The following is a 10000-nucleotide window of genomic DNA, read 5'->3' on the forward strand; positions in this document are numbered from 1 at the left end:
CTCTACTTGATCGACACGAAGGAGAAGCCCTTATCACACATGATGACAGATTCTCAAAACACAAATGAAGTCTTGAGCTCGCTTATCAAACGTGTTGACAGATTAGGAAAGCAAACGGATCTCGCAGTTCCTCTAATCTCACAGTGTTGACATAATAGGAAAACAATTGTAGTTTCGAATGGACAAAGAAAATCTCTCGCTTTTTACATTCTACATTATATACATATTCTTTTACATTATGTTATGCAAAATCTGAACACACATTTTAAAACATCCTATCTCTAAGCTATCTAGGAATCTGAAAAAAATGTTGCACAATTCTACATAACATTTTATACAATCACAGAGGAGATATATGCATTTTGAAAGTAGCAATATATATATATATATATATATATATATATATATATATATATATATATATATATATATATATATATATATATATATATATATATATATATATATATATATATATATATATATATATATATCTATATATATTTATATATATATATATATATATACTATGTAAACTAGTAAATATCTCTATTTGTTAAGAAGTCCTAAACACCACTTTTTCTCCCACGTAGACACCACCTTCATCAGATACTGGACACCTGACATTCCAAGGGCCCGATCCTCCTGACGGTGCAATGCCACTTCGAATGGCAGCGTTCCTTTGGCTCTCTAGACGTCGGCCGATCGATTCTGCTTGATGGCTGTGCTTGTCCCCTCCCCTCCCCCGGGGGGGAAGGAGGGTTTAAAGGTGTCGTCCGTTGCTTTTGTTTGTAATTTTCAGACGTTTTTCAATAGCTGGCGAAGTTCTGAAGTGAGGGTTCATAGTCTGTGTTCATATGGGAAGTCATCTCGTAAGCTTCCTTCCACTTGTATTTGTAAGACAAGTATGTATAGGTTCCTTTCAAGTTCTAATTTGGTAACGATTTTGTTTTGCTCTTGTATTTGTTGGTGCTTTTGATGTGAACTATGTAGAATTTTACCTTATGATTTAAGCTCCTTTTCGTTGGTCATCAGATGAAGCTTGGCACTTTCTTTAATAATAATAATAATAATAATAATAATAATAATAATAATAATAATAATAATAATAATAATAATAATAATAATAATAATAATAATAATAATAATGAGAGGATTATGTTTCCAGACCCACTCAGAAATGAAGAAATCTGTTTATGATGTTTTTGCCATCTCTCGTTGCCTAATATCTGATTTACGTGAATGTTCTCTCTCTCTCTCTCTCTCTCTCTCTCTCTCTCTCTCTCTCTCTCTCTCTCAGCCAAGCTAGACTTGGATGAATGGAATAAATAAGTATAAGAAAGTAGAATGAAGAAATAAATCGAATGCTTAGGAGGATTTTATGTTTACAATGGGGCCCACAGGCCGTTGATCCAAACGAAATTTTAATTATATCATATATATATAATATATAATAATATAATATATTCTAATATATATATCTTATAATTTATAATATATATAATATATTATATTCCAGAAGCAATCATTACACAATTATGTGTAAACTTAAATAAATTTCTGAACTCACATCGGATCGAACCCAGGTCTTTTAATTGAAAGGCAAGGGCCCTACCAGCTGAACCACTCGAGTCATAAAAAGATAAAAAATTTGAAAGCCCAGCTGAACCACACGAAACTTAAAAGAAGTGAGTCTGAAATTGAAAGAAGTTTATATATATATATATATATATATATATATATATATATATATATATATATATATATATATAAATATATATATATATATATATATATATATATATATATATATATATATATATATATATATATATATATATATATATATATATATATGTGTGTGTGTGTGTGTGTGTGTATGTGTGTGTATATATATGTATATTATTTATTAATTTACTTATATACATATACTTATAAATACACACTTCTTCCTGAGATCTAATTTATCTTTTATCTTGCAATAATGCATGTAATGAGATACCCCACATTGTAGTCATTTCATTATACCCTTAAGTTCTCCTTGGAACGAAACGTCACTGACAAATAAAAGAAAAAAAAGATAACTGTTTACTGGATAAACCTTCGCTCGAGTTGTTGTCTCCTAAAATATTTGGTTCCCCGATGCTCCCCCCACGGCTGCTAAGGTGCTTTGCGAATTTGCTCAGTCCTAATTGCCTGCTTGCTTGCTTGCTTGCTTGTTGTCCTTGTTCTGGACTGCAAGAAGGCTTGTAGGACCGGTCATATTTCCCATCTCCTTTTTGAGATTCTCTCTCTCTCTCTCTCTCTCTTAAACGCAAACACGCATTCACGAAAGAAAATACCGACCTATAATGTGTTGGAATTCATACCTGCCCCACCTCTCTCTCTCTCTCTCTCTCTCCTCTCTCTCTCTCTCTCTCTCTCTGTTTCAGGTCCTCATAAACTGGTTTTACCTTGTATGCATTTGTGTGTGTGTTTGAGGAGAGAGAGAGAGAGAGAGAGAGATGCATCAGTTTCAAATCCTCATAAACTGGTTGTACCTTATATACATTTGTGTGTGTGTGTGTGTGCGTGAGAAAGAGAGCGAGAGAGAGAGACAGAGAGACAGACAGACAGAGACAGAGAGAGAGAGAAAGAAAGAAAGAACACATTAAACCTTCCTAATAATCACTGAATACCTTTCACACATTTCCTTCGACCTTCAGGACGCCTCATCCTTTCAGACCATACGAATATCTTAATAGTAAAGGACTGAGGGAACTTCGAATTTCAGCGAATATCACCAAATAGAGACTCCACTCTGTTCTTGTTTCCTGTGGCTGTATCTTAGGTGCCCTTATTGGAAATGGAATTAAGGACTGGACTTATTACCTGGGGCTGGTTGTAGTAGCAAGGTATTCCTTGGAGTTGGAAACTTGCAGGATTTTTTGGTTTAAGTTTCCTAATTTGTCGTATTTTGATTTTTAAAATTTGTTTTGTTTATATTCTTGGTAAATCCCATTCAGGAAAGCGTGTTTAACTCCTTTTTAATAATTTACTTAAATTTTTTATGTTCATTTATTAATTTGTTAATTTATTATTTTTCTTAAATAAGTGATTTCTCCTTTCTATAGTTGATTTTCAAGTTAATGGCCAGCTTGTTCCATATTATGAATAGGGTTCATCCTCTGACTAATAATAATAATAATAATAATAATAATAATAATAATAATAATAATTTTCGTTGTTACGAATGTATCTTTCTCAATAATAGGCTAAAATCATTAAGTTTAAACTACTTGAAATATAGAAGTTTAAATGATTTTTTTTTCTTTAATATAGGCCCAATTTATTTTGGCATCAATTTTATATTGTGACCTTTATAAAAAAAAAAAATTGATGAAAATAGTTTTGGCTTACAATATAAAAATCTCTTAACTTTATCTATACTATTTTCAATTATTTCGACTTGAAACAGTTAACATATCCTAGCGTACTAACTTTAGTCTTCAAATACAAATAGTATTATAAGATTGAAGTGAGTATCCCAAGTACTTGTTCCATTTCTAAGTAGGAATAAATCAAAATATAATGTAAATAGAACTTATATTCCAATTTTATGATTTAGGCCAAATTTCCCATGCAAAAGCAAACTAGGAATTCTGATTCCAGAACGTCTTCAGTATAGTATATTAACATCAGCCGTGCATTTGATGACTAGGCCAGTCCATTACGACGCTCCTGATTGGCTGTTGATAAACCAGTCACAGGGCAGGAAACTCTGAGTCTCTCGAGAGAGTTCAAATAGGCAGGATGTCTGTTCCACGTCTCCTGAAGGATACGTCTTTCGAAAGTATCCCTCATGAGAGATGGAACATACATCCTGCCTATGTGAACTCTCGAGAGAGACTGAGAGTTTAAAGCCCTGTGACTGGTTTACCAACACCCAATCAGGAGCGTCGTAAGGGACTGGGCTTGACATTAGATGCACGGGTGATGTGAATCTACAATAGTAGAAAAATGTCTGAACATTAGAAATTAAAAAGCTAGAAATTATACTTTTATTAACATATTAACTATTAAAAATTTCTAAAAAAAATACAAATAAAAGCTGACGAGATTCTTCTCACTTTAAAGCAAATTATGAATTCTTACTTTAAGAACATCATGTACTATTTCCAAGCTACGTGAACAACCAGAATTATTTAAAGCGATGTATACGTGACATAAAAATACTTGCCTTATATAAATATCAAAACTTAAAAAAAAAAAAATCTGAACCACGCTAAAAAAAATGAAAATAATAAAATTTATATTTTTTTTCGAGGATTTTAATCAAGCGACGCGAAAGAGGAAGATTAGAAGCAGTGACAAAATTGCATTAAGACCATCCCTTTGGGAGAAGTCGGCAAAAAATATTCATTTGTTTTCTCTCTGTGAAGTAAAAAAATGTTTAAAAAATATATATATATTGTTGATACAGCTGTTTCATTTACAGGTGGTTAACTTTCATTAATGGATGGAATTTTTTTTGCAAGCAAAGTCTGTTTTATCAGATTCAAACGGATTTTGATTTTATTTTTTGTTAGATTATTATTGAATCACTTTTGTTCGACTAATAATTGTTTATATTGTTAGAAAATTGTATATATATTTTTTAGATTTTTCTTTGAAAAATGATTACATTTATACACCACTATTGAAACATTTTTATGACTTGTGATAATATTTTTTTTGTTAGGGAATTTAATATTTTGCGTATTGTATTTATATGAAAAAATATTGCACTTAATATAAACCAATATTAAAGAATTTTTTTACTACTATGTGATTAATACATTGTACAATTTCATACATTCGTTGCGTAATTGTATGTAAAATTATTGCACTTGGACTTGCCATAAAAACCATTCAAAATGTATTTCAATAAATTAAAGTACGTTCACCTTAAATCTATAAATCGAAGAAAAAGTAACTTCAAAAATAAAGAATATATATTTATTGGCATATCAATTTATAATTATTTCACAATAATATTCAAGCAAGTAGATAAATACTTTGATATCTTTGGACGATACAATTAGTTTTGATCATTTACATAAAGGAATATTTGAATATGGTTATATATATCATATGTATATATAATACATATTATATATATATATTATATATATATATATATATATATATATTGTATTATATATTATAATTAATTAATATATATATATATTTATATAATATATAATATAATTACGCATTTGTGTGTATATATGTAAATGTATATATACACACACAAAGGAACAATCATTAGTATTCACTTCCATCCGTGGAATGTTTGGGCAAAAGTCTGATGCAAAGTATAAAATATAAAAGTTATTTTTTTTCTCTGCACATAATCAAATTCCCTTGTTCCCTAATACATTTCCCTTGCTGTCACGTTTATGGAAACAAATGACGCAATTTTCACTCCCCAAATGAAAGCCACAGGTTCAAAATATATATCAGAATTTTTTTTTATCAAGTCTAAAACGGAATTCGTCATTTTTATCCTCTGTGCAGGAATAGCCATATTGAATACTTCCCTATATGTAATATATGTATGTATATTTATGTACATATATGTATAATACTATATATGTATAGATATATAGATTATATACTATATAGGAAAAGATATATACATTATATATATATATATATATATATATATATATATATATATATATATATATAATATATATATATATACTCACTGCACCAAAACCCCCCTACTAAGTTTGGTTTATATTTGTTGGTAGAAAAAAACAAAATATTACATTAAAGGAAACAAATATGTACATGGATCAAGTTCAGAATTTGACACAACTGCTAATCATATCTGAACAAATGTTACTGGATCCTTTGATATATTCAATCAAAAAGCTATATGGCTGCAGGCTTAAGATCCATCTGAACAATCTGTCGTTCTTATTTTCCATACCACAAAGAAATTTAATTGGCATATGGTCTGTCTGCAAGATAATTCTTTACCTAAAAGAAATTCTTTAAAATGATTTATTCCCCATACGATGGCATAACATTCTTTTTCAATTACAGAGTATTTTAGCTCAGCAATATTAAATTTCTTACCAGCATAACAAACCGGTTTCAATATTCCATCATGTTCTTGTAATACAACTGCTCCTAAACCCACATGGGAAGCATCAGTTCTTATATAAAACTGCTTATTTGTATCTGGTATCATTAAAATAGGATCTCTCAACAAGGAATTTCTAAGTTCATTTAAGCATTTTATTTGTTCATCAGACCATTCTAAAATATTCTTACTTTTCTTTTTCAAGAGATCATTAATGGGAGCTGAAAGAGTAGAGAAACTTGGTATAAACCGGCTATAATAAGCAACTGTCCCCATGAAAGAATGTAGTCTTTTTAGTTACAGGCAATGGCATATTAACTATTGCTTCAACCTTGGATTTAATTGGTTGCAATGAATTATTGCCTAAAATAAACCCAAGATACTTAATTTCATTGAAACCAAAATTACATTTATCAGGTCCAGCTGTTAATCCGTGGTCACGTAAACGAAACATTACAAGACTTATATGTTTCAGGTGTTCATCCCAAGTTTTATCGAACATTGGAATATTATCAAAATAACAAGAAACATTAGACAATCTAGCAAGAACTTTTCACATAAGGCGGACAAATGTAGCGCAAGCAGTGCTCAAACCAAATGGCATCACTTTAAATTCCATTAACCCATACTTAGTTGCAAATGCAGTATACTTCCTAGATTCAGGATCCAATGGAATCTGCCAATATCCTTTTGCCAGATCTAGTTCTGTAAAATATGAAGCATCATTAAATTTATGCAAATTTTCACTGATAGATGGCATTTGTTCTGCATCAAATACAGTTTGTTTGTTAAGTGACCTAAAATCAATACAAATTCTCAAACTACCATCTGGTTTTCTAACAAAGACGACAGGAGAATAATAATCTGATGTAGAGGGTTGAATTATACCTATCTTCAACATTTGTCTTTCTCTCTATCAAATTCATCAGCCAAATGTACTTGAATAGGGTAGTTTTTAGTTTTGAACGGTTCAAATATGTGAAGGTTGATCCTGTGTGTTATCGTGTTTGTACTACCTGGATTAGTGCTCATTAGATCTGGAAAATTACTGAGGACATCATTAAGGTCTTTTACTTGTTGAGTGGTAAGGGAACTACTAATTTTAATATTAGAATTAATAGAAGAGTCTAGAAGATCGAGATCAAAATTATTTTCAGAATCAGTGACTTCACTGGGAGAAGCATATACCAAAGAATTAGGTTCATCAGCAATAGCTTCAAACAACTGAGTTGAATGACATGGAGAGGTAGACAATTCTTGAATTACATTTACTCTCCTAGTATACAATTTCAACATGTTAGCATGATAAGTCTTAATTCTGTTACCCACTTTAACAAAATAATTAACTCCATTAGTGTGTAAATCAGTGATTATATATGGGCCTCTCCATTGCATTACAAATTTATTTGTGCTAGTAGGAAGCATAACTAATACTTCATCATTAACCTTGATTTTCTCTTTGTAGTTTTCCTGTCAAAATATTCTTTATATTTCTTAGCACTAACCTTGGCATTATTAATCGCAATTTTGGCTGTATCATGAAGCTTATTTCGCAAATCAACAACATACTGATAAGTAGTTTTGACTTCAGTGTCAATAGAATTATTGGAAACTAATTCATGAAGAATGGACAAAGGACCTCAAACATTCCAACCATAAAGCAACTCAAATGGGCTGAATTTCAATGTGTCATTGGGTATCTAACGATAAGCAAATAAAACCACATTAATATAGCGATCCCATTCCTTTGGATGATCTGAACAAGTCTTTTTGAGCTTATTCTTCAAAGTTCCATTCATTCTCTCAACCATTCCATTGCACGCAGCATGATGGACTAGTATACAGGGCTTTAATAGAAAGTAATTTATTAATCTCGGACATAAGATCAGATTTAGATTGAGAACCTCTATCGCTTAAAATTTCTCACGGGACTCCACCTCTGCAAAATATTTCAACAAGAGCCTCTGCAACAGATACTGTACCTATACTACGAAGTGGTATTGCCTCTGGGAATCTAGTTGCCATGTCAACGACAGTTAGTATATACTTATGTCCTCTCTTTGACGCAAGTGTAATTGGGCCCATTAAGTCTATGGCAATTCGAGAAAAAGGTTCATCTACCACAGGCATGCTTACTATGGGAACTTTCTTAGGTTTATTACTAAACTTTTGACATGTATGACATGATTTACAAAAAATATAAATGTCTAAACTAGCCCTTGGCCAGTAGAACTTCTGAAATATTTTATCTGTAGTCTTCTTAGATTAAAAATGTCCAGACAGAAGAGATTCATGTGCCAACTTCATGATGAACTTTCTATATATTAATGGAACAACCAACTGCATTGAGCCAATATCAGTGCATTTATACTAGAAATACATTTACGGTAAATTAAGTCACCGGCTTTAACATATTTAATTTTCCTATGCTTAACGGAAAATTCAGTTTGATTCTCAACATACCTGTGAATGTCTTTCAAAGTCTCACCTTTGCTCTGATGAAAAGCAAAGTCAACATAATTAAAACCTAAGTCTTCTACGTCATTATCATGCTTAAGAGATCCATTTGACAAATTTCCCCTTTTTACTAGCGCTCGAGTACATACATTAATCCTGGCAGTTTCCAGAGGCTCGCTAATCATACTCAAGCCACGATCCACATTCTCCTTCAACCCATCAATCATGCCAACAATTGCATCAGTAAACTTAATTGGTGCAACTACAGCTTTCACTACTCTTTAATAAAATTTTGACTCTAAATGGCACATAACAGTGTTAGGATAAATTGGTTTCCCTAGAACTAGATAATCATACACTTTAATTTTCTTCCCCAGAGGAGTTTCTGTAGGTACTGAAGTATCCCTTATCACAACCGTATTACAACCCGTATCAAAGACAACTTCTACCCTCTGACTGAATAATTGACCATTAAAATCTGTGAGGCAATTACTTAATTCTTCTTCACGAGTCAGTACTACATTTATCTTGGGAACTACCTTATCACTTAACGTTTTGTTTAATTTGAAAGTTGGACAATTTGGTCTAATGTGGCTCATTTCGCCACAATGGTGACATTTAACATCAAGAGACGAGTCTGCTTTAGATACGCTCGAAAGTTTAAAATTTTGTGGATTAGATTCCTTAATTGAAGATGGTTTTCCCTTTCGACACTTATTAACTCCGTGAGCAATTAGATATCTATCAGCAGCTTCTGCAAGCTCATGAGAAGATTCAAAACTCTGTTCTAGCAAGAAAGTTCTAAGATCATGTGAACAACTAGATAAAAGTTGATCCGATATCATAAAATCTCTTAACCCATCAAAATTTTTCTTCACATTGGAAAGTTCTATCCATTTATCTAAATACTGACCAAACCTACAATTAAATTGCAAGAAATTTTCGTCAGATGTTATGGTGCTTTCTCTGAAACGTTTTCGGAAAACATTAGAGTTCACTTTGAATGCATTTAGTAAAGCTTTCTTTAAACTTTCATAATTATCAGCAATCTCAGAAGACAGATTGCAATTAACTTTGAGCGCTTTTCCTCTCAATAATGATCCAAGAATTAAAGAATATTGAGATTCTTCTTGAACTGTCAGAGTATTGGGAATCTGGATTACTTTGTTTTAACTGCAAAATTTTTAGTTCCAATTTCTTACTTTCTCTTTCACGCTCAGCATTTTCTCTTTCACGCTCGGCTTCTCCCTAGCCATTCTCTCCTCTCTCTCTTCATTTTCTTTCAGTTGTTTATTAACAAATATCTCCGCTTCTTGACCCTGGTAACCTAAACGCAACGCATTTTCAAATAATTTGTTAACATCCATTATGTCAAAACTGACAAATTCACTTTGTGATAAATATTAATGAAGACAAGGTTACATTTAC

The sequence above is a fragment of the Macrobrachium nipponense genome, chromosome 33, assembly GCF_015104395.2.
Source record: "Macrobrachium nipponense isolate FS-2020 chromosome 33, ASM1510439v2, whole genome shotgun sequence".
NCBI lineage: Eukaryota > Metazoa > Arthropoda > Malacostraca > Decapoda > Palaemonidae > Macrobrachium > Macrobrachium nipponense.